The 23488-nt window shown below is 42.0% G+C and overlaps 2 long non-coding RNA genes across 2 annotated transcripts; both read left to right on the forward strand.

Annotated features, from left to right (window-relative positions):
* Positions 1–15699: 15699 nt before the first annotated feature.
* On the forward strand, positions 15700–16696 carry LOC147207093 (uncharacterized). Its single transcript, XR_015100389.1, has 3 exons — positions 15700–15795; positions 16361–16421; positions 16622–16696. It is a non-coding gene; the product is annotated as an uncharacterized LOC147207093 (long non-coding RNA).
* A 3738-nt stretch (positions 16697–20434) lies between these two features.
* Positions 20435–22950, forward strand: LOC147207094 (uncharacterized). The gene is made up of 3 exons (XR_015100462.1): positions 20435–20514; positions 22415–22481; positions 22728–22950. It is a non-coding gene; the product is annotated as an uncharacterized LOC147207094 (long non-coding RNA).
* Positions 22951–23488: the final 538 nt, after the last annotated feature.

The raw sequence follows: 23488 nt of genomic DNA on the forward strand, positions 1-23488 counted from the left end.
GGAAGTCGAGCCTCAGATTGAGGAGGAGCAGTGTGGTTTTCGTCCCGGCCGTGGAACAGTGGACCAGCTCTACACCCTTAGCAGGTCCTCGAGTATATGTGGGAATTCGCCCAACCAGTCTACATGTGTTTTGTGGACTTGGAGAGGGCGTTTCACTGTGTCCCTCGGGGAGTTCTGTGGGGGGTGCTTCGTGGGTATGGGGTTCCGAACACCCTGATATGGGCTGTTCGGTCACGAAACCATCTATGTCAAAGTTTGGTTCGCATTGCCGGCAGTAAGTCGGAATCGTTTCCAGTGGGGGTAGGACTCCGCCAAGGCTGCCCTTTGTCGCCGATTCTGTTCATAACCTTTATGGACAGAATTTCTAGGCGCAGCCGAAGCGTTGAGGGGGTCCGTTTTGGGGGCCTCAGTATTGCATCCCTGCTTTTTGCAGATGATGTGGTGCTGTTGGCTCCTTCAAACAGGGCTCTCCAACTCTCACTGGAGCGTTTCGCAGCCGAGTGTGAAGCGGTTGGGATGAAGATCAGCACCTCCAAATCTGAAACCATGGTCCTCAGTCGGAAAAGGGTGGAGTGCCCCCTCCGGGTCGGGGAGGAGATCTTGCCCCAAGTGGAGGAGTTCAAGTATCTTGGGGTCTTGTTCACGAGTGGGGGCAGGAGGGAGCGGGAGATCGACAGGCGGATCGGTGCAGAGTCTGCTGTGATGCGGACGTTGTATCGGTCTGTCGTGGTGAAGAAGGAGCTGAGCCAAAGGGCGAAGCTCTCAATTTACCGGTCGGTCTACGTTCCAACCCTCATCTATGGTCACGAGCCATGGGTCGTGACCGAAAGAACGAGATCCCGGATACAAGCGGCCGAAATGAGTTTTCTCCGCAGGGTGTCCGGGCTCTCCCTTAGAGATAAGGTGAGAAGCTCGGTCACCCGGGAGGGGCTCAGAGTCGAGCCGCTTATCCTCCACATCGAGAGGAGCCAGATGAGGTGGCTCGGGCATCTGATTCGGATGCCTCCTGAATGCCTCCCTGGTGAGGTGTTCCAGACATGTCCCACCAGGAGGAGACCCCGAGGATCACCCAGGACACGCTGGCCTGGGAACGCCTCGGGATCCGCCGGGAAGAGCTAGAAGAAGTAGCTGAGGAGAGGGAAGTCTGGGCTTCCCTCCTAAAGCTGCTTCCCCCGCGACCCAACCTCGGATAAGCGGTAGAAGATGGATGGATGGATGGATGCATGGGAATGGTAGGTCAATTTAACACTCTGTTGTCCTTAGGTGTGATTGTCAGTGCGAATGGTTTGCCTATGTCTGCCCTATGATTGGCTGACAACCAGTTCAGACTGTATCCTGCTTTCTGCTCGAAGTCCCCCGAGAAATGCTCAAGCACGCCCGCGGCCCTCATGAGGACAAGTGGATTAGAAAATAGATCAATAGATGGATGTTGATTCGATCAAATCGAAACCCAGTTGGTGGCTCATTAAATAGATTTTTTTGTTGTCTTGTGTACGTAAATCTTTATTTTATTTTTGACATAGTATACAATAAAAAGAGAAATAGCATGACAGAGAGAAATAGAGAAGACATACATTCTGTCATGATTGTTCTGTTTGGTTTGTGTTCCCAATTGTAGTGGTGGGCAGTTCCCTCCGGCGACACTCCTGTCAGGCATCTCAATTAGTCAAGTATATAAGAACTGCCAAACTGTCAAATTGTCATTGAATCTTTCCTCATCTTGCTCATTACTTTGTCTTAAGTGTAGAATCCTGTAAAGCAGGTGTCAGCAACCCACGTCTCTGGAGCCACATGCGGCTCTTTCATCCTGATGTTGCGGCTTTGCGTGGCTTGGGAATATAAATTTAGGTATCCGATTGAATTGTATGTTATATATCTCAAAAACGCTATCACTTATTTCTTCAGACCATGTGCAATTTTGGTGTGAGCATTCCCCTTCTTCAGAGACGTTTGCGAGCACTTGACGTGAAAGCAGGCAGATTTGACAGGCGGCAGGCATCGAAGGCCCAGCAACACTAAAACTGCACATTATATGAACAAAATATTTTATTTGTGTCTGTTCGTTTGTTTAATTGTAGTTGCAGATCGTTTAGAGATTAATGTGATCTAAAATATTTAAATTAAATTAACAAGAACATTTTATTAGTCTCACAATGGAGAAATTCCCAATTCACAGCAGCAAAGTTATGAAAGGACGAAGTCGAAGAACAAAATATAGAAGCTGCTGTAAAGGTAAAATTATTTATATATATATATATATATATATATATATATAGAGAGAGAGAGAGAGAGAGAGAGAGAGAGAGAGAGAGAGATCAGCTGTCAAATGATTAAAATATTTAATCTAATTAAAAACGCAACTGTCATAATTAACTCAAATTAACTGAAAATTAATCGTGATTACTCACGCATTTTTTATCGTTTCTGAATTACCTTTTATATATTTTTTGTCCTATTTTTCCCCATCTTAATGCTCTCATCAACATGGAATCATGAATCAGTTTTTGTTGGACCAGTTTTCTCCTTTTGACTCAGTAGACTCACTTTTATTGAATGTCACCATCTCACTTTTTGTTTCATTGCAACCAGGTTTTACAGTAGGATTAAAGGTCGAAAATATCTTTCTGTGTGAATTTGAGACTGGCCTTGTTCATGCGCTTGACCCATGAATTCCCCAACTCTTTTGTTTGTAGAGTCAACAAGGATTTCAATACAACATTTGAAGTTTTTCTCTTGTTGTTCGAATAAAGTGGAGTCTTTCTGCTGCTACAATAATTCTCGCACCTGAGCCATGGAAACGATTTCCTCTGAGCTCTCTGTGGCTTTTCATTTCGGAAGCATGGCAAAAATTGTTGGCCTTCCTTGATTCCACTTTCGTCCTTGACTCCTCCCTCCTCCACCGGTTGCACACTCCTACACGTTAGCCTGCGTGCCACAACCGCAAACAATCAGCAGCCCCCACCCCTCGTCCTCCACCACCGCCGACGACACTGCAACCTCCTCCTCCTCCAGTGCACTCGAGTGACACAGAAAGGTGGCCTGACAAAAACGCACCGAGATGATCCTGGACTCACTGAAACACCTTCCATCCTTCAGTCATGTACCCCATTAACCCATTCATGATGCTGTTTGAAGGTCTCTTAGCTAAGGCGAGCTAGCAGAGGATGAGGTCAGGAGTCGGAGGTGACCCCCTCGATTTGATACGGCCAACTGCCTCGCTGCCCAGCTTGCCTTGCGTCGCCGAGTCCCATCGCTCTTTGGGGGTCAGTATCAGATCCGTAACAAACAGGCCTGTGTTTAGTGGTATTCTTCACCAAGTACTGCTCACTCACACATAAGTGAAACCTATATGTAACGTGTTAAGTGCATGAACATCACTTTTGTAGTACACGTGTATCGTTTTAAAATGCTTCTCCTGGCGCTCCAGAATCACAGTCTTTGCCAGTACCATCTTTGAATTGCACATGCAACAAATCGACAGCCCTGATTGCAATGTGCAATCAAAGACTGCTGACCACAAACAACTTCCTCATGTAGGTCATGCGCCATCTTCAGGTTAAAGGTGACCTGTTTTTTTTTAACTTAATCAGTTTTTTTTCATACTTTTTTGTGACAGTGAAACTGATAGGATGTTTAGTGTACAGTGTACACGAACACAAAAATATATAATATTAATAACACGCACACAGACACAAATCTTTTTCATTTCCCCCTACACGAGGGGTAGGGAACTCCGGTTCCTCAAGAGCCATATCCTGCCTGTTTTAGATCCCTCCCTACTCCAATACACCTGATTCAATTGTTCATGATCATTTCAGGCCTCAACAGAGCTGATCCTTTCAATCAACCCGATCCGATCTTTGTCTCTTGACAGTCTTGTCACATCTCACTGAGAAATCATCTCAAGCCTCTCGGTGGCACTGACAAGTGTGAGTGTCTATGTGTGTGTTGTTTTTTATGGAGAGAGGGTCAATCATAGATTGATTGGAGATCACAGATCGAAATTCTGCTCTAAAAATAACATTTAAATAAAGGGAATTAGGCTTGCATAATATCACTGATGAATGAGCCATTTCCTCTGGATGTAGTCATATTTTCTTCTCTACTACAGGTGTTATGACAGCTTACAAATTAACATAAGTAACACAAAATGACCACAATGTTTTTCTCCTGCAAATGCTTCATGTTGCTTACACACACTAGCGATAGACAGATCCATCTGTTGCAGCGATGATGTCGATTATTTGGCAAAAGTGGCCGGCCGATGTTTTTCAGAGCTGATATTTGTTTGCGATAAAATGCTAAATATTGGGTCTTGATTATTATTAAACTCTTGATTATTTTTCTTTTATTTTGTGTTTTATGTTGTGTAGTGTATGTGTAAGTTTTTGCTCCATGTACGCAGCAGCACAAAGGGCCTGTCCTCCTACGGGAGACCAAATAAAAGTCAAATTCAAATTCAATTGACTTTATTTAAATGACTTCAAGGACGTGCATAGAGCAGATAGAATTGTATTTATTTATTTTTTAATTGTAACAAAAAGTGCAGTGCTTACAAGCTCAGGAGCGTATCTTAGGAAGCTAAATGAAAACCTTAACAACTGAGAAGCTCCCTTGAGTCTTCTGCAATAAATTACATTTTTACAAAATTCTATAGAAGTAAAATTTTAAAGTCTCATTTTTCAATGATTTTTATTAGCTTTGCTTAAAGTTCAAATCCAACAATTTGAATCCTTCACTCATGGCCCCCGGTTACATGTGTGGTACCAGCGAGAACTTAAGATCTCAAATAACCTAGTCTTTATCAGCCATTGCATTAAAAAATAATAATAAAAAAATCCAATATACGCCAAAATGCCGAATATCGGTTTCAATAATTGGCCCGGGTGATGGTCTATCATTAATGCATACAACTTGCTTCCAACAAAACCACCACCACCACCACATCATTGCTGTAACAAAACACTACGCTAATGTTATTTTCAATTTTATTTTCATTTTTTCCCAATACTTCAAAACTCGATGTCTGAAGGATCAGTCTCGAACATAAGACTGATCTTGACCAAGTCGCTGATCATGATGCAATAATATAGACGAGATGCAAATTAAATGACATCAATATGTTGAAATAAAGTTACTAGGTGATTTAATCAAGGTGCAAAATATGTTTTACTCTTGGCAGAACAGTTTTGATTTCATTTGAGGAGCAACTTTTCTTTTTTGTTCTTTTTATAGCAGGTTAATCCCAGTAAACTGAAGCAAGGTGTTTTATTCAACAATTTAAAAAAAAATGACAATATAATGAATGCACAATTGTTTTTCTTTCTTTTTGTTAATCAAATGGACAGGTTTTATGACTTAAATTGGCATTGCATACAGAGGTAAGCTTAATTTTCTTGTTGAGAAGCAAAGCTAAATTGATGTTAAAATTATTCCAGTATTTATTTGTGCTACATAGAGCTCACAAAAAAATTGTATTTTCAAATTATCTTTTAATAATTTCAGATTTTAACTCTTTTCTTATCAACTAATTTTAAGTGAAACAACACCAAATGACTTCAAAACAAAATTAAATATACATTTACATGTGCAAAACAAAACGTGCAGGGTGCATTCAGATAACCTTTGAAGAGTTAAGAACAGCAATGAGAAAAACAAAATACAGTACCTCTGCTTTGAACAGCTGATTTGGTTTCTTCCGTCAGAAAAGATCTGCCCTGTTTTGTCAAAGATTCTTTCAGGAGGGACTGACATTGCTACAATTTGAAGTCTCTGTTCAGCATCACGCGGCAACACTTGCATTAGAGTCACTGATGCCTCATTAATATAGAATATGTTTTCGGTTTTTTTTCCCTTGAGGACTTTACATTCTGTCTTGGTATTGTCACTAAAGATTATAGTGTATGTGTCCAGGTATACAATAACTCCTTTTCCTGCTGTCCCTCATATTCTTCACTATTCCTTCGTTGCATTGTCTCTCCACTGTGCGCTCTTATTGTCCACTTTGCTTCTGTGAGGTCAGTAACTAATTGTTAAGTCATCTCTGACAATTAGTAATTGACAATCGTGCATTTTTTTTCCCAAGTCAACCTGACAACGGCTCCCAATACATGTCACTAATTTGTTGTTGTTGTTTTGTCATTCTATGTGGTTTAATGAGGCAAACTGCTATGTGAAACTACTTATTTTGAGCCATTCCGTATCATATCAGAGGTATAATATTTCTTCTTGTTAAATTGTATTGTGTTCAAGCGCCACAGTTGCTGACCGCTTAGCACATCCACCTCACGGATCAAAGGTATTTTTTTCAAACTCAGCCTCCAGCCTTCCAGTGTGGACTTTATGTGTTCTCACTGTCTCTGTGTGGGTTTTCTCTCCGGGTAATCTGGTTCGCTACCACATTCTATAAACATGCACGGTAGGTGAATAGCACCGTGGAAATTGTCCGTAAGTGTCAATGATTGTTTATTTGTGCCCTGCAATTGGCTGGCAACCAGTTCCAGGAGTTCCCGGCCACTCGCCCAAAGTCAGCTAGCATAGGCTCCAGCACGCCTGCAATCTTAGTGAAGATGAGTGATACAGAGAATCTCTGGATGGATGTGTTTAGATTTGTTTCATCATGAAAATATGACAAGGTACAAGTAATAAAATGTCTAAACATTTTTAGTTCACTTTGATATCTGCAATGTAAATGTGAATATAATGTATAACAAAGTACAGTTAAATAATAGACACATTTTCCGAGAGAACTGCAAATCCGTCTTAAATGGAAGTGAATGCAGTAAAGTGTTAACAATAATAACTTGAGTAATTAATTTCAATTATTGGAATGTTTCTGGGATACAAAATTTATTTACCGAACTATTTAAATTGTCATTTGTGGTCAGTTGTTTATATGAAGTACTATTTCGTCATCTTTGCAAGGTCAAACTGATGGGTAACAGTAAATGTCTGACTCGTTGAGTTCTTTATTTAAGTCAAAAAAAAAAAATGCGGGATACATGTTGTTTGTGTGTCCATAATTGAATTCTTAATCCAATACGCCAACTCCGATAGAATTTCTCTGATAGAATGATGTTGTTTTTAACATTGTATTCGTGATTTTAACTGCTTGTTGTAAGGTGTCCTTGAGTTCCTAGAAAGGCGCCCACAAATAAAATGTATCATTATTATTATTTCAATTAAGAGTTAAAGTCAATGAATGTTGCAAAAGTACAGAAAGAGAAAAAAAAAAAATATTAGAGCCTGTCTCAGGGATCTACACGCTTTCATTTCAGTTTCCCACTAGTAAACTTGCATCACTGCAGTGAAGTTGAATTTATGAAATGGTCTTACCTCAGGCTCAGCCATTGTCATTATCTTCAGCCAATTCAGTCAGAAGTTCCCAAGAGTACCCACCGAGTTGGCCATTCCCCTTTGAGTCCCACAAAACAACTGCTCCCAACTCTCCTATTCGCAAAAGTACTCATGCAAAAGCGCCATCACACCGAGCAGTTTCGCCCTCAACAATAAGCACACATTCTCTCTCTCTCTCTCTCTCTCTCTCTCGCTCTCTCTCTCTCTCTCACACACACACACGCACACACACATTAATGCGCGCACAACGACACGTACACATAAGCCTACCCCCTTAGAGACACAGGGCAGTCCCCTCACAGCTGGCTGGAAGAGGGCATGACACTCATCTTTCAGAGATGTGATCAAAAGGAACCACAAATGCTTGAGGCTCTTCTAATTTAGTCAGGAGAGACTCATACTCTCCCCCACCCCTCCCTCTCTTTCTCTGAGTAATGCCCTAAGTCAACGGCGCTCCTCTCCGCGCACATAGCCAAGTGGATTCACCTTAACACAGCCTTGCGAACAGCCACCAAAACAAGTTATGCCTTGTGCCATCAGGAATGTGTCAATGTCTGTTCTGGATGTTTCTTGGGAAAGAGAAGGGACATGAGCCAGAACCAGTGAGCCTTAACATTTACGCTACCACACAGTTCGAATTTAATTTGATTAAGAAAGAATGTAATGCACACAAAATATTTTGGCACTGGGAAATAATGATGGAATATAATGTTTGACATCACTCTCAAAACCCATTTTTAAAATAAGGACTTTCTGAATTGTTTTACAGGGACCAATTTATGTATAATCATTATCACTCATTTCTTTGTGAGAAGAGGAAAATCCTGACACACTGCATTTAATGTAAATCTAAGATTATAAGGAAAGGGAGTTTATGAGTTGTGTATATATCAATCCATGTTTTAAAAGTAATTTAAAAAAATACAAAATTTGTGATAATGTTGTGTTGGGAAAACCTCAGGTCAGGTCAAAGTCATGGTTTTGGGATTGGAATAGCCAGTTTGCAAAGGCCAAGGCTTCCAGAACACCGAAGGTAAGGAGGGCCGCATCTGGCCTGTCAACAGTCTCTGACCACGGCTTTTGCAGCCTTTATGAAAGGAAAATGAAATATGCACTGCTCGTATTTTGCTGTGCACATTTGTCAGCAGTGGAAGCGAGCAAGTGCAACAACTTGCCTCTGCTACTTAGAGAGATTTTTGCTGTAGACAGTGACTTCTCCAAATATTCTAGCAACTATTTTATTCCCCCTCCCCCAGCAAAAAATGAAGAGCACCAACGCCAACATTCGTCCTCATGTTAGCAACATTATTATTTCCCACACGGTGGCCGGAAGGTAGGAATATACCCTGGTAATGATTTGTGAGTCCTAAGAACACCTAATTGTGGTTTGTACTCATGTCAGCACACTTTAAAAACATGTTTGTAGACATGTTTTTTGGGGTGTGTGGGGGGAATGTTGATTAAATGTATGTATGTGTGTATGTGTATATGATCTTGTTGTCTGGTTGAGAGGGAGGAAATTTCATCTGTGCTGTATGTATGTACAGTGCATTTGACAATAAAGTTGTACTTGACTTGATATATCTACTGTATATATATATATTATTAAAAAAATCCTCGTCTCACCCCTCGGGTGGTGCCCGTCCCTCATTCAGCTCGAGTCCTCTACCAGAGGCCAGGAAGCTTGAGGGTTTTGCGCAGTATCCTTGCTGTTCCCAGCACTGCACATTTCTGGACTGAGATGTCCGATGTTGTTCCCGGGATCTGTTGCAACCACTCATCTAGTTTGGGGGTCACTGCCCCGAGTGCTCCGACCACCACAGGCACGACTGTCACCTTTACCTTCCAGGCTCTCTCCAGCTCCTCTCTGAGCCCTTGGTATTTCTCGAGTTTCTCATGTTCCTTCTTTCTGATGTTTCCATCACTTGGGACCGCGACATCCACGACAACGGCTTTCCTCTGCCCTTTACGTATGATCACGATATCTGGTTGGTTCGCCATTACCATCTTGTCAGTCTGGATCTGGGAGTCCCACAGGATCTTCCCTCTGTCATTCTCCACCACCTTCGGAAGTGTTTCCCATTTTGACCTTGGGGTTTCCAGTCTATACTCCGCACAGATGTTTCGGTAGACTATGCCAGCCACCTGGTTATGGCGTTCCATGTAGGCTTTCCCTGCCAGCATCTTACACCCTGCAGTTATGTGTTGGATCGTCTCAGGTGCCTCTTTGCACAACCTACACCGTGGGTCTTGTCTGGTGTGGTATATCTAGGCCTTAATGGCTCTGGTGCTCAGGGCCTGCTCCTGAGCAGACAGGATGAGTGCCTCTGTGCTGTCCTTCAGGCCAGCCCTCTCGAGCCACTGATAGGACTTCTTGAGATCAGCCACTTCAGTTATGGTCCGGTGGTACATCCCGTGTAGGGGCTTGTCCTCCCATGATGGTCCCTCTTCCAGCACCTCATCCTCTGTTCCCCATTGTCTGAGACATTCTCTGAGTACGTCATCCGTTGGAGCCTTCTCCTTGATGTATTCATGGAGCTTGGATGTTTCATCCTGGACAGTGGCTCTCACACTCACTAGTCCCCGCCCTCCTTCCTTTCGGCTTGTGTACAGTCTCAGGGTGCTGGATTTGGGATGGAACCCTCCATGCATGGTTAGGAGCTTTCGGGTCTTAACTTCCATTGTCTGAATCTCTTCCTTTGGCCACCTTATTATTCCTGCAGGGTATCTGATCACTGGCAGGGCATAGCTGTTTATTGCCCGGTTCTTATTCTTGCCATTGAGCTGGCTTCTTAGGACTTGCCTCACTCGCTGGAGGTATTTGGCCGTAGCCGCTTTCCTTGTTGCCAGTTCGAGGTTGCCATTGGCTTGTGGTACACCGAGGTACTTGTAGCTGTCCTCAATGTCTGCTATTGTTCCTTCAGGGAGTGAGACCCCTTCAGTGCGGATGACCTTTCCTCTCTTAGTCACCATCAAATCACAATTTCTCAAGCCCAAATGACATCCCGATGTCGCTGCTGTAGATCCTGGTTGTGTGGATCAGGGAGTCTATGTCCCTTTCGCTCTTAGCATACAGTTTTATGTCATCCACGTAGAGGAGGTGACTAATCATAGCTCCATTTCTGAGGCGGTGATGAGAGACAATAAAACAAATGACATGCCGGCTCAGACGTCGCCCGGCCAAACAAGGTCTGCGTCAGGTGCTGGGGAACCAGAGCACCTTGATGAAAAATGGGCTACCGGAACAAAGCGGAGATGGGCGAGATGCGATAACATGGCTCTGTTGCGCCACAGACCAGTTTCTCATGTACATATTTTGACAACAGTCATATAGCCACTGCACAGCGAGAGCACACAAAGTTTAGCACACTCAGACCTTGTTTCCACGTAGTTGGGCTTTGTTCGAAACCACATATTTCCCACTTTCCTTGAAGAAAAAAAAAATCCACCCACCCTGCCTTGTTTGTTTAAAAAAAAAACTTCCACACACTAGTGATGGGTCCATGAGGCCTCATAAGGCGTGTTGACACAATGACACACTGTGTAGATACTGTGCTGATACTGTGTCGCTGACCACTGCCACCTGCTGGACCTTCAAAATCCCTGCAGCCAACCCACTTGACAGACTGAACAGACTGATTTGATGATGAAGTGTATACAATGCACTACCTCACTCTACCCACAATAGCCACAAGCGCCATTGTTTATGTTGTTGTTTATGCTGTTTATATTGTTTATATTGTCTATACTGTTCAGATTACATGTCTTTTTTTATACAGTGTAGCTGCTATCCTTTCTTAGCTGTGTGTGTTTAATGCACAGCATGTTTGCATGCATATATTCACTGAGGATTGAGAGGAAGAAATTTCATCTATGCTGCATGTCATACATAAAGCATATTTGACAATAAAGATGACATTGACCCTTGACAATATCATTCACATCCATGCATTCATATCGTATCATTCAATGTGTTTCAATAATGTGAAAATCATGTGAATGAGGATGCTTGCTGGCTTTGTCTTCACAAATTTTGAAAAATAAGATACTCCAGTGTTTTAAATTTCAGTCTGTTGCGTTTAATGCATGCTATTTCCCCTGTTGTGGAGAACACACACACAATGGAATAAGACATGTCAAAAATCCAAGAGGCACTTGGTGAGACAAGGAGATTTTAATAAATACCTTATTCTCCAAAAGAAGATCAAAATGGCTCTACACGGCGGACAATTTGTGTTTGTCCGGAAGCTGCTCCATAATATGCACGTACTGTAGCAACGTCACTCGAGTGAAGCTCGTCTCAGCAGTCGATAGTCTGCTGCTCTCAGCTGTGCGCGCGAGCACGTACTCGCGGCGCCGACCCAACCCACGCCACATATTAAGCTTTGAACTACGACAACAGCTAAGCTAGCCTAGCCGATGTAGTGATGGTCAGCAGACAAGGTTTACGTTTTATGTGACTTTTAATAACAACATGGCAGAGTCATCAAACATGCGGTGTGCTTACTCGCAGTCACTTTCTGGAACTCCCCCTTATAGGCGGGACCTCTCAATCAACTGGAGTATGACGTACAGTACAAACGTTCATAAAGCACTTCTCATATAATAATAGCCTATTATATGACAGCCGACATGACGCTCGAAGTCAGACGGACACATTTTTTCTGATAATCAGTATGTTTTCCGTATTGCCCAAACATATATTTTTATTAGAGCGAGGGTCTGGTCTGGCTTGTTTCGGCAGTCGGCATCGTGTCGCCAGACGCACTTCCTTAGATACACTGTGCGGGCTTTTGCTGCGTCAACGCCCCCTGCACTGAGTCGACGCCCCCTGGACTAAGTGGCACAGCCTGGACTGTGCCAAGCAGCCTGGACTGTGTCGACGCAGCCGATGCAGTCTAAACTGCGCCGGTGCAGTTCACGTGTCAATCACGTGACGTAATGAAGCAGCACATGCACCGACACGTGGTTTGCTCTGTGAGCCCGACGCATCGGTGTCGCTGGACCCATCACTACCACACACCAAACCACAACAGTGTGTTTTGTCCGGGGTACAACCATTTTCTGTCGCGGAGCGTGGTGGAGCACCCCAAAAAGCAGGCACGAGGGAGGATCAAAGTAAACTTGACAAACTGCATTAGCAAAACACTGAGAAAGCCAAATCCAAAACAAGCAAAGTCCGACAAACAACAAGAATTCAACAAGAAATATGACACCTGTTGGTCCCAAACAAGTCAACCGTGACATTTTCTTCTTGAAACAAAGGAATGAATCAAGTCTGTGCCCTCCAAAAACTAACAAACAAAGGCAAAATGCTTGGTCGCAAATGCACAATGACAGATTTGAACTGGAGTGCAATTTTCAATTTTCAGTATGGATGCGCACTGGCACTACATGTGCACCGCTCCATATAACTCCTTTTCTGTCTTCTCGCTCATTTGTTCCCATTTTATGGGGTGGCTTATGTCCACCTCTTAACTTTTTTTGTCATACCATGACTATTCCCTCACACATCCGTGTTCTCCCAAAGGAGAACACAGCTCATTATTCAGTGAAAATAATTGTTTTTCATTTTATTTATTTTGATCTTTAAATCTTAATGCCCTGCAATTGGCTGGTAACCGGTTCAGGATGTCCCTCGCCCGAAGGCGGCTGGGATAGGCTCCAGCACCCCCACCACCCTTGTGAGGATAAATGGATGGATGGATGGAAATCTTAGGCAATGGCTTCTTTTTATTTCAAATTAAACATAAAATGTAATAATATTTTGCCTTGAAAATAAAACACGCTTAAAGTAAAGCAATAAACCTAGCTAACTCACAACATTTACTGTCACAAATTGGAGCTCCTTTGAATAATTCCCCTCAAAGCAGGCATTTAAAGTTGAAATGCTTGGAGCGAAACACTGAACAAGAATAATATTCTAACCTTTTCATTTCTTTTCATCAGTCCTTTGAGCTTTAATGAGACAATTTGAGTTGACACGCACGTGGCTGATTTGATTTTAGCATGGCTGTGCAACAGGTTATTGATCTGGAAGATGAATTATTAAACTTTTCCACGTACCTTAACTAATTAATTAATGCCACTAACAACACTTGGATTACTTTCCATGTGAGATCAAAGCTATTTTCATTCAAGACAACTCGTCAAAGCATGTAACACAAGGTTGGAAAGCCCTCAAGTCTCTCATGGTTGTCCTGCCAAGCAGATCTGCTAACTAGCGTTGAATTTATTCCATACCTAAGGGATGCATACCAAACACAGCCCCAGACCTGGCCGGGATTAGGTCTGCATTGCTTGTCAGATTGCTGCTCCCTCGGTTGGAGCGCCACAGACGTATTAGTGCCCCAGGGGCAAAGCATGGGAGTGTGGCTAAAACCACGGCAAATAAACTCCATGTGCAGCAGAACCGGTCACGCTGCCAACTTACATGTCTGTCATTCACCTTCCAGCAGGGAAGAGAGAATGATGCTTGAGTTATTCAACAGATGGGAGCCTTAAAAACTTTAATAACTCTTTTAAACATAAAAGAGAGGAAATGTTTTCAGTTAATGGAAGCTAAAAGGCAAATTCAAAACATTTCCCTCCCAACTGGTTCATTTTCATCAATATTATTTTTAAGTAGATTGTTTTGTGTGGGGATCATTGAGTCAAGTCAAGTACAACTTTATTGTCAAATATGCTGTAACATACAGCACAGATGAAATTCCCTCCCTCTTGAACAGACAACAGACAACATTGAAAGTGTGTACCTGAAATTGAGTCAGATAGCTTTCAGTTGACTTTTTCACCATTTCACATAAATTCTTCATCCTGAATCAGAATTTAGTTTTCAGTTTGAAAAGTCTGTTTTCCTGAATACATTTTACATGGCCGGTAAATATCAAAACGTTTCACCTGCATGTTTTGCATTGTTGTAATTGACGGACTATTTTCAACAACACTTTCATGTCAGCTGTGTAAAGCGTGTACTCTCACGCATGTGTGTTTAAACATCATGTGTATCTTCCAAGTTGTGGCCTGTTGTTCTTCACTTTGTTGACAGTTTAAAACATGGGAATCTCTTTTCTCCTTTTTCTTTGTATAAGTGTTCTGCACCAGGCTCTGGCTACTGCACTAAACGGTGCAAGTGTTATGTTTTATTCCACACCACGTGATTTGAAGATGACACTCTTAACAACCGCCACCCCCCCCCCCAAAAAAAACACTGCTTTAATTTAAGAATAAATGATATCTTGAAATCTTTATTGCTGAATGTTATTTCACACTAAAATCATTGTAGAAGCAGTTGGTTTACTAGATTGTGTGGATAGTGCAATGCAGTCATGCAACAGTGCATTTATGATTGTGTTTCGAGAAGAGGACTTTATACTGAGGGAAAAAAATGTGGAGAGCACTTTTGACGTGTAGTATGAGATTGTTCGTTTGTGTGGGAGGTACAGGGCTTTCATAGAGATTGCTTTTATATACAGCAGCATTAGTGAAAGTAGAAATAGCTACTGAGTGCTCTTCAAACGTTAACAGAGAACCAAAGGTTATTTGTGCTTAATATGGACATATTTTCTCTCTATTTATGTGGTAAAGTGTGACCACAGATAGAGTAGATGAGAGCAATCCCAATGCTATGCTCATATGTAATTTAAACAATTTTTTTAGTGCTAAATACTCTCACACTCTACTTGAATTCTACATGACACTCAATTGAAAGTGAAAACAGAACAAACCATTATTTGTCACATACTGTACAAGTTGGTCTGAAAATGATACATTTCAAAACAAAGCAGTCAAGCATTGAGTCCCCAAGCTGTGGCTTGCCTGCTGTTTTATTTTTTTTTCTTATTTATTTTGTGGGGGGTGGGGTGGGGGGTTTATAAACATGTTTCCTCTACGACAGTGGATCCGCCCCCCTCCCGTTCTTGCGGATTCACTTATTCACAGGTTTATATATATTGTTTGGAGGAAACCCTAGGCGGTGCTGCACTGTGGCGACCCCGACTCCTGCTGTGTTCTGTAGTTTTTATATTTTATAAGTTGTTTTTAGTCAGTTTCACTGTGTTTCTCTGACATCTATTAAAGTGGATGTCGCATGAAAAAGAGCCTCTATTTTTATTGGTATTTTTTATTATCGGACTCCTCTTGCTGTACCAACAATTCCACTATGTGGATAATATATACAATTCTCATACAGCAGAGAAGCATTTCTGGCTCTGCAAACCACAGGACTTTTGCCTCCCCCCAACCTGCCTGAGGTCATTACTCAAACCTTGCCGAGAAGGAAACAAATTTGAAAAAGGGGAAGGAGAGGAGGAAACAGCCGGTGCCGCCGATGTAGAGGCTATAGGCCTCCCCTGCCCTCCATGATCCTGGTCAATATTAAGTTGTTACAGCAGAAGATGGATGAGCTGCGCATCCACGCCAGAATCTACCATAAGTACTGTGAGTCATCTTTGCTTTTTTTTTTGTCTTTTAACGCAAACGTGGCTTCATCGGGAATATTCATGATGCGGTATGTGAACTAGAGGGGTTTCCTCTTATTCGCTGCAATCAGAGTGAAGATTTAGGGAAAATACAAGGCGGGACAGTCCCTGATCCACTGGTGAAAGGACACTTTGATCCTCTCCTCTTTCATCTATAACTGCTTCATACAACAAAGAGGCTGCAGAAAAGTAGTTAAGATTGAATGACTGTCTGTGTCTTATGTGTTGTGTTGTATTATTTTGTTATTTTGACTTCAAGATGGCGCCACGAGAGTGGCTGCCTTTACAGCAGCCCGTATATTTTGTTCTTCTACTTCTTCCTTTCTTAACTTTGCTGCTCCATTGTGAGACTAATAAAGGTTTTCTTATCTATCTTATCTTATCTTATTTTATTATAAGAACGTCTCGAAAAATTATGTCAGACAAACATTCATTCCTACATCTATTAAAAAAGATAATGAATGCAAATATGTCGGTTAGTGTGTACTGAATTGATTAGTTATCTTGGATTGTGTTTTTCACAGGACTGTGGTGTGTGTCGCCCTGGTGTGTGTATGATGCTGCCGAGTGTACACTGCAGAACCAGTTGAGTGTCCATGACGAATTTCTATTTGGGGACAATAAAGTACATGAAAAAAAACTGAAATATATAAAACACATTTTTGTTTTAGTGTTGTTTGCTTTGTTCGGGAACAAACCGGGTTCTTTCTGGAAACTGGACATTCAACAGCGTTTTCTGAAGAATATTTAGGGTTTCCAAAAAAAATTCCTGTAATCCATTTCAGTGGCCATCAATTACAGTATACAGTCCTCATCCACTGCAAATCATGGAAAAGGTCTTTCCTGCATTATACTTCAATGTGAGTATGCCTAATTATTTTATTTATTTATTTATTTTGCAGATTTGGATGGCATGCGCATCAAACATATATATATAATATTAGAATTTTCTGTGAGTTGATTTTAAATTTTTTTTAATGCACAAAATTAGTTATTGCACTTCAAGTCGGTTTGCTGTGAAGCAGTTTTGTACCGTCCTTGAACGCTAATTTTTATGCATGAGAGCCCTTTGCTCTGGGGAAAAAAATCACAGTATGTGGTTATTTCTTGTTTCACATCCTATGTTGTTCAAGGCTAGATCTTTTATTGTCATGTTCCTGTTCTTGGCCTTGGCAGCAGGTGGCAGACTGAGCGGACTTGCTGGTTGCACACCTGCTGCCAATCCTGTTATTAGGGAACTCTGTACAGTATTTAAGGACCAACAAACTTTCTGCTGGTTGTCGGAGAATTGTTTGACCATTTCCAAAATACATGAAAGTGCTTTGCATCCTTCATACCACATGGTCTCCAACAAGAAGCATTGGCCTTTCTGTACCTTATTCCCTTAAGTGTCTTCAGTTGACCCAAAATGACCTAAATGAAGCTCATAAGAGGGAGCACATAACGCCAGTTTTGGCTTCCGTCACTGGCTCCTAATATATTTCAGTTTATTTTAAGATACCTCGGTTTGTTTTCAAATATTAAACTGGCCTGACCCCAGATTACCTCTTTAAGCTCCTTCCCTGCTACGCAGCTGCCCAGTGCCTCTGGTCTGCGGACCAGATGCTACTGGAGGTGCCGAGGACTAACTCCCTGCTGCTGCAGACCGGAGCACCTCACCTTGTACTGGCAAAAAACTGTTACTCGCTCTTATTTCTCCTCTTCCAATTACTTGATGTCTGTTTAAAAAAAAAAAAAAAAAAAAAAAAGAGAGAAACCAGTCAAGCTTGTGTTTGTTTTCAGGTGCTTTCTCCCAGTACAGTACAGTGGTACCTCTACTTACGAACGTTTCTTCATACGAAGTTTTCAAGTTACGAAACGCCTGAACAGGAAAATATTGCTCTTGTATTGAAAGAAATTTCAAGATACGAAAGGTAAAAATACAATATGGGTTGCATGTCGCAGCTCCGAGTTTCCTGAACACTACAAACTCATAGCTGCTCTGCCATTGGCTATTACCAAGCATCTTTCTGGAATCCCATTGGCTAAAAGGAACCTCAATCCAATGTGTTTATGTTTGTAGATAGATAAATAGATTGTGTCTATGCATCATCCTCGCCATTCGCCCCTTGGGCGATGAGGCATTCCAATAGTTTTACGTAAATGTGAATCACCCAGAAAAGGTGTTACCAGTCGGGCGATCGCTCCCTATGCTGATGTTTGCCTTGGACATTTTCGAAGGATTGTTAAAAGCCGACAAATGCAAACGTCCTTGGATCAGTTCTTGACAAAACACCAGACAAAACCCCCTTCTGAGAGAGAACACGAACTGAAAAGGGCAAAAAAAAAAAAACCCCGATGAGGACGCAGGTAAAAGTTAAATGACCATCATTTTTATTCTTTACTCTATTCTTTGTTTTTTACTGTCATGATTCGGTTTAGAGAGTTTTTAGTTTCTGCCATGGTGTTTGTTACTTTGGATTCGTTTTGTTTTCATGACTTTGTTTAGGATTTAGTTTTCTGTGTTTTATCAATACACTTCTTCAAATACACCCTGCTCCTCCCTCCTGCCTGCTTTTTGGGGTCCACCACCACCTTGCTACGTGACATTTACAGTATGCACAACACTGATTTATACTCTTCTAGAACCAATTAATATCGTAAGTAGAGGTACCACTGTACTACTTGGATGGGCTCCTGGTTTGGAGAAATGGATGCTAAAAAAAAAAGCTCATACCCCACAAGTGTGAAACCATTGGTGTTTTGCTGAATAATTCCTTCATTGATAAATTGTGAATTACTCATATACAATGCATTCACCCAGTGAACTGATAATGTCATTCTCATTCTCAAACAATAATGGCAGTACAATAACTTAATGACTCATTCCCGAACGAGAATATCAGCGCATTCACTCCCGGAACGCCAATAGCATGGCAGTATGTTCAGTAAAGTCCGTCCAGCACCTGACACTGGCTGCCAACTGGTTGTTTGTGAAGATTCACGAGTGAGTGACAAACTTGGCATTACGTTCCCGCTACCAGCCGAGTGAGCTGAAATGAACTGAGAAAAGAACAAATCACTTCAGGAGGTGATCCATTTCGTCATGTTCACTCAACAAATGGGTTCTTTTGAACGAATCATTCGCGCCCAACATGACACTATTAGCCATGTGAAGGCGCGCGCACATGTACAACTGCCTGTACAAGTGTGTGGTCAAGTGCGCGCGTACTTTTTTACTTATACCAGCCCACGTGCATGTGTACGCTTCAACGCACACGTTTACGAACATGCACGTGGGCTGGTATAAGTAAAAAATGCAAGGGTCGATTTTTTTCTAATGTTTTTTTTTTTTTTTTTTTAGTGCCAGCCCAGCCCTGTGTGGGCAAGTGTTTCAGTACGGTGTGTGATAACATTTCAATCGTGTACGTGAGAGTGTTTCAGTCTTGTGTGTGACAGCGTTCAAGGAGTGTGAGTAAAGAGCATTTCAGGATTTCGATAAGAGCATTTCAGCACTGTTTGAGCTTTTCATTGTGTGTGTTTCAGTCGGGTGGATCCGAACATTTCAGTCATGCGTATGACAGTGGCGGATGCTGGTCTGTCAAAGAGCGGAAGCTCAATTTTGGCATCATCATCATAAAATGTGTCTGTTTATTTATACGTGAATTCTACTCTTTCCTTTTCAAGAAAATTATCTGTGACCCTGTCATACCAACAAGGCGTCTTTTAAAGGGACTTAGTGTCCTACAACTACAGGAAATACAATAAAACCCACCTGTCGCAAGTTGTTTACAACAAACAGTGTCGCTAAGATGATTAGGAGAAGTCTCCAGCTCAACTCAGAACAGAATGCGAATTGAAAAATTGCTCACACGGATGCCTACACTAAAGGGTCGGTGATTGGCTCATTTCGATGTCAATCAAACTGGCACATAGGCTCAGACAGATCATCCAATCTGATGCAGAAAGGCCTGGCGTCCGGTACCCTCCCACTGCCATCCAGTCCCAGAGACGCCGAGCGTCCGTGGGCGGGACAAAAACCAGCTTGTATCCATTGACTCGTCTCCGTTCAACGCATTGGGACAACCTACCCTGAACTCTCGAGACGTTCGGTGTCCGGGCAGTAGACGCTCTGCGGACACTCAGCGTCCACTCAGCGTCCACCGTTTAAAGCACGGCGAAGCTGCGGGAATGAATGAGAAGGGAGTCGCGTTGTAACCAGTAAGAAGAAGCTGATTTGGAACAAAAGTTGAGCACGTTGTAGCACATATTTAGTCAATGACATGTCCACACAATGAAATTTACATTCATATATTTGATCACTTATTCTTTGACATGAGAGTTTCAGTTGTGTGTGTGTGTTCATCATTTTCATGTGAATTTTTATTTTCTTGTATTGTTTTTTTTTCCTCGGCAGCATGGTGGTCAACTGATTAGTACGTCTGCCTCACAGTGCAGAGGACATAGCTTCCTGTGTGGAGTTTGTGTGGGTTTTCTCTGGTTCCACAAAAAACATGCAAGGTCGGTTGATGGACCACTCTAAATTGTCCATAGATATGATTGTGACTGTGAATGGTTTGTCTATATGTGCCCTGCGATTGGCTGGCGATGAGTTTAGGATGTACCATGCCTGCTGCCCAAAGACAGCTGGGATAGGCAGCAGCATGACAGCGAACCCTGTGATGATTAAGCAGTTCAGGTAATGGATGTTTTTTTCCTCTTTACAGCCATCACATCCAGTGCACGGCAATAACATATTTCAGCCTTGAGATTGATCAAAGAAGAAACTCTCCTTCATTTGTCCATCCAGGACTCCAGACCCTCCCAAGAGTCTGGTATTGATCAGACAGGTCTACATTGGAGGGAGGGGAGATGCTTATATGATAATCCATTCCCCCCTTCCCCTGAGCTCTTAATGGCTGCATTAGCCACTCATCCCCCGTTACCCAACACCTGGTCCTTGCTCTCTTTGGGTTTATACTGTTTGTATTACACGTGTTGAATGTGCTCTTTAGCATACTGGTGATGGGAGCTGAAACACAGGAGCAGAGGTAACTTTCCATAAATTTCCAGCAAATGAAGACCAGAAGAACCACTGGAAATTTTCAAGAGTGATATCTGGGACAGTAGAGCAGTAAAGGGGTGGAGGTCCACTACTAATGATTGAATGTCTTCTCTGTCTTGCTACAATGATAAGCTGGCCATCTAGCCTTACAAACCTTTGGCGTGCAGTACTGAGTGGGTCCAGATAAGGGCCAAATCAATACCTCACTCTTATTATATTTCAACTGAATCCAATCCAATCCAATCCAATCCAACTCAAGGCAACAAAGATAAAATACTTTTATGACTGGTGTAAAAGCAAAGCTTTGAATATATTTGGAGAAAACTGTTGGAGGAAACACGCGTTCCAAAAGCTTTGCAAATATGCCCACTCTTCAGTATTTGTGCAATATTTATGAGGTTAATTTTGTGTACCAAAGGGAGGTAATGTACTTTAAAGTCTTTGGAAAACATTGGACACATATAAAGAAAGGAGAGAAAAGGAGCCACCTGGACACCATCAGTCTCAGTGAAGGTAAACAGCTCTGACATTCTACTCGGCACACTGGACTACAAGGGTCAAAGGTCATAATGACAAACGAGTGACCCAGGAGCCCTGAGAGACCAAGAGAGGAGCCTCTGGAATCTCTCAGCAGTGAGACAGGGAACACAGACACAAATTTACCACCAGCCTCGAGCCCTTCCACACCACAAATAAAAACCGAAAGATATTAGGCCATCATGCAAGACCCAACCTGTAGCTCTTCAAGAAATGGTTATATTTATACTGATTAGAAGTTCTCAGTATTTATTTTTACTTTATTATTTACAGTTAAACGAAGCGGGTAACAAAGTACGAAACATTCAGGAGACGCCTGGAGTCGGAAAGACTCAAATCTACGAGACTTTGAAAAACAAGGAAGCGATTCTTAGTCAGATTCTGGCAATTTCCATGCTCAGAGTGAATTGCTTGTGGCTCAAGTAAATGAACATTTCCTAGAATGGTTTGATTGTTATCATGTTAAAAACTTTCCGCAAACTGGACCGCTAATAAGAGTCGGAGAGCAGTCAAATGTGTAGAGCGTGAACAACAGGGGGCTCAGTACACATCCTTGAGGAGAACCGGTGCCGAGTGTGATGGTGGAGGAGAATGTTACATTATTACTGGCATACAAAGACATTGTGCTATCTTCTTTATTTTCTATTTCTATTTCTAACTTTTGGCCCGGCCCTCCACAATATTTTCTGCTTCTCATTTGGCCCCCCCGGGAAAATAATTGCCCACCCCTGGTTAAGGCTCAGTATGCCAGCCATGCATCAGCACACAACTAAAAGCGCATACAGTTCAAGATAATTATAGCGGGCTTCCTAGCAAGGCTGCCTATGCTGCCCCACAACCATCGCAGACACTTCAAGGTAGCCAGTTGAGGGCAATCTGAAAGTGATCGCTACCAACTGACAAACCTCTGAACAAGCAGCATCCCAGACTTTGAACATTTTCCCTTACACTGAACTTGACTTTTGTATTTTATTCTTCCATGTCCATGCTTCCTAAGACGGCAAACTCCTCATTGCTACCCTCACCAACTGGTTTCAAGGAACATCTGACCAAATTAAGTGCAGGTTTGCAATTTCCTCAGTGCATAGGAATATAAAATAAGCATTTGTCAGAAATATGGTTCTGTGTGTTTGAATGAAAGTGTCAATCAGTAAAATGAAAAATCAAACTGTAAATTGGTCGAACGTTGTGACTTCATCTGGTAAGACTAATATAGCCATTTTTTTCCATCTATTTTGATCACGAAAATGAATTCTAAAGATTTAATGTGTTTATTTAATCTATATTATATATAACGCAATGTTTTTCAGTGCCCAGAGTGAGACCAAGATTCATCCACCCATTTGCTGAACCGCTTTATCCTCACAAGGATCACGGGGCATGCTGGAGCCTATCCCAGCCATCTTTGAGCAGTAGGCGGGGGACACCCTGAACCAAACCGGTTGCCAGCCAATCATTATATATATATATATATACAGGTATATATATATTTTTCTTTTTTTCCCGGCCAGGTCATAAAGACATGTTTAATGTATACCCAATGTGTTGCAGTCATTTGTAAGAATAATTTACCACTGCAACAAAAACATTTCAAAGCAGTGTTTGTGCACTTGGTCTGCTAAAATGTCTGAGAATATACAGTACTTTTCATAATTTCATGGATAGATTGTAAAGCTGTTTAGTCTCTCTACATTGCTATAAATATTTTAATGTCTTGTTCAGAATGTTTTACCTTCGTGCCCTTGAGGACCAACCTTGAAATTTTAATGACACTTGTCATGCCCAAGTCCTTTACTTCTTGTTGTCAAAGTCACTGTTTCATCCTTCACATTTAATTCTCAAGGCTGCAGTTGACAATTAAAAACAGAAGTGGGAAAGCATCTCGTTTTGTCCTTGTCAATCAAATAGGACTACCAATTCTTCCAGCAGGCCACAGGCAAAGCTGCAGGGAATGATTGTCAGGTGACATTACTGTTCTACTAACGCTGCAAAAAAAAAAAAAGGAAGAAGCTTTTTTACATTACAAAAAAAAAGATGTACTGTATGAATTATTTAAGACCGAGATCAGCCA

The sequence above is a fragment of the Hippocampus guttulatus genome, chromosome 3 (genome assembly GCF_054856545.1).
Source record: "Hippocampus guttulatus isolate MCC_2025c chromosome 3, RoL_Hgut_1.0, whole genome shotgun sequence".
Taxonomy (NCBI): domain Eukaryota; kingdom Metazoa; phylum Chordata; class Actinopteri; order Syngnathiformes; family Syngnathidae; genus Hippocampus; species Hippocampus guttulatus.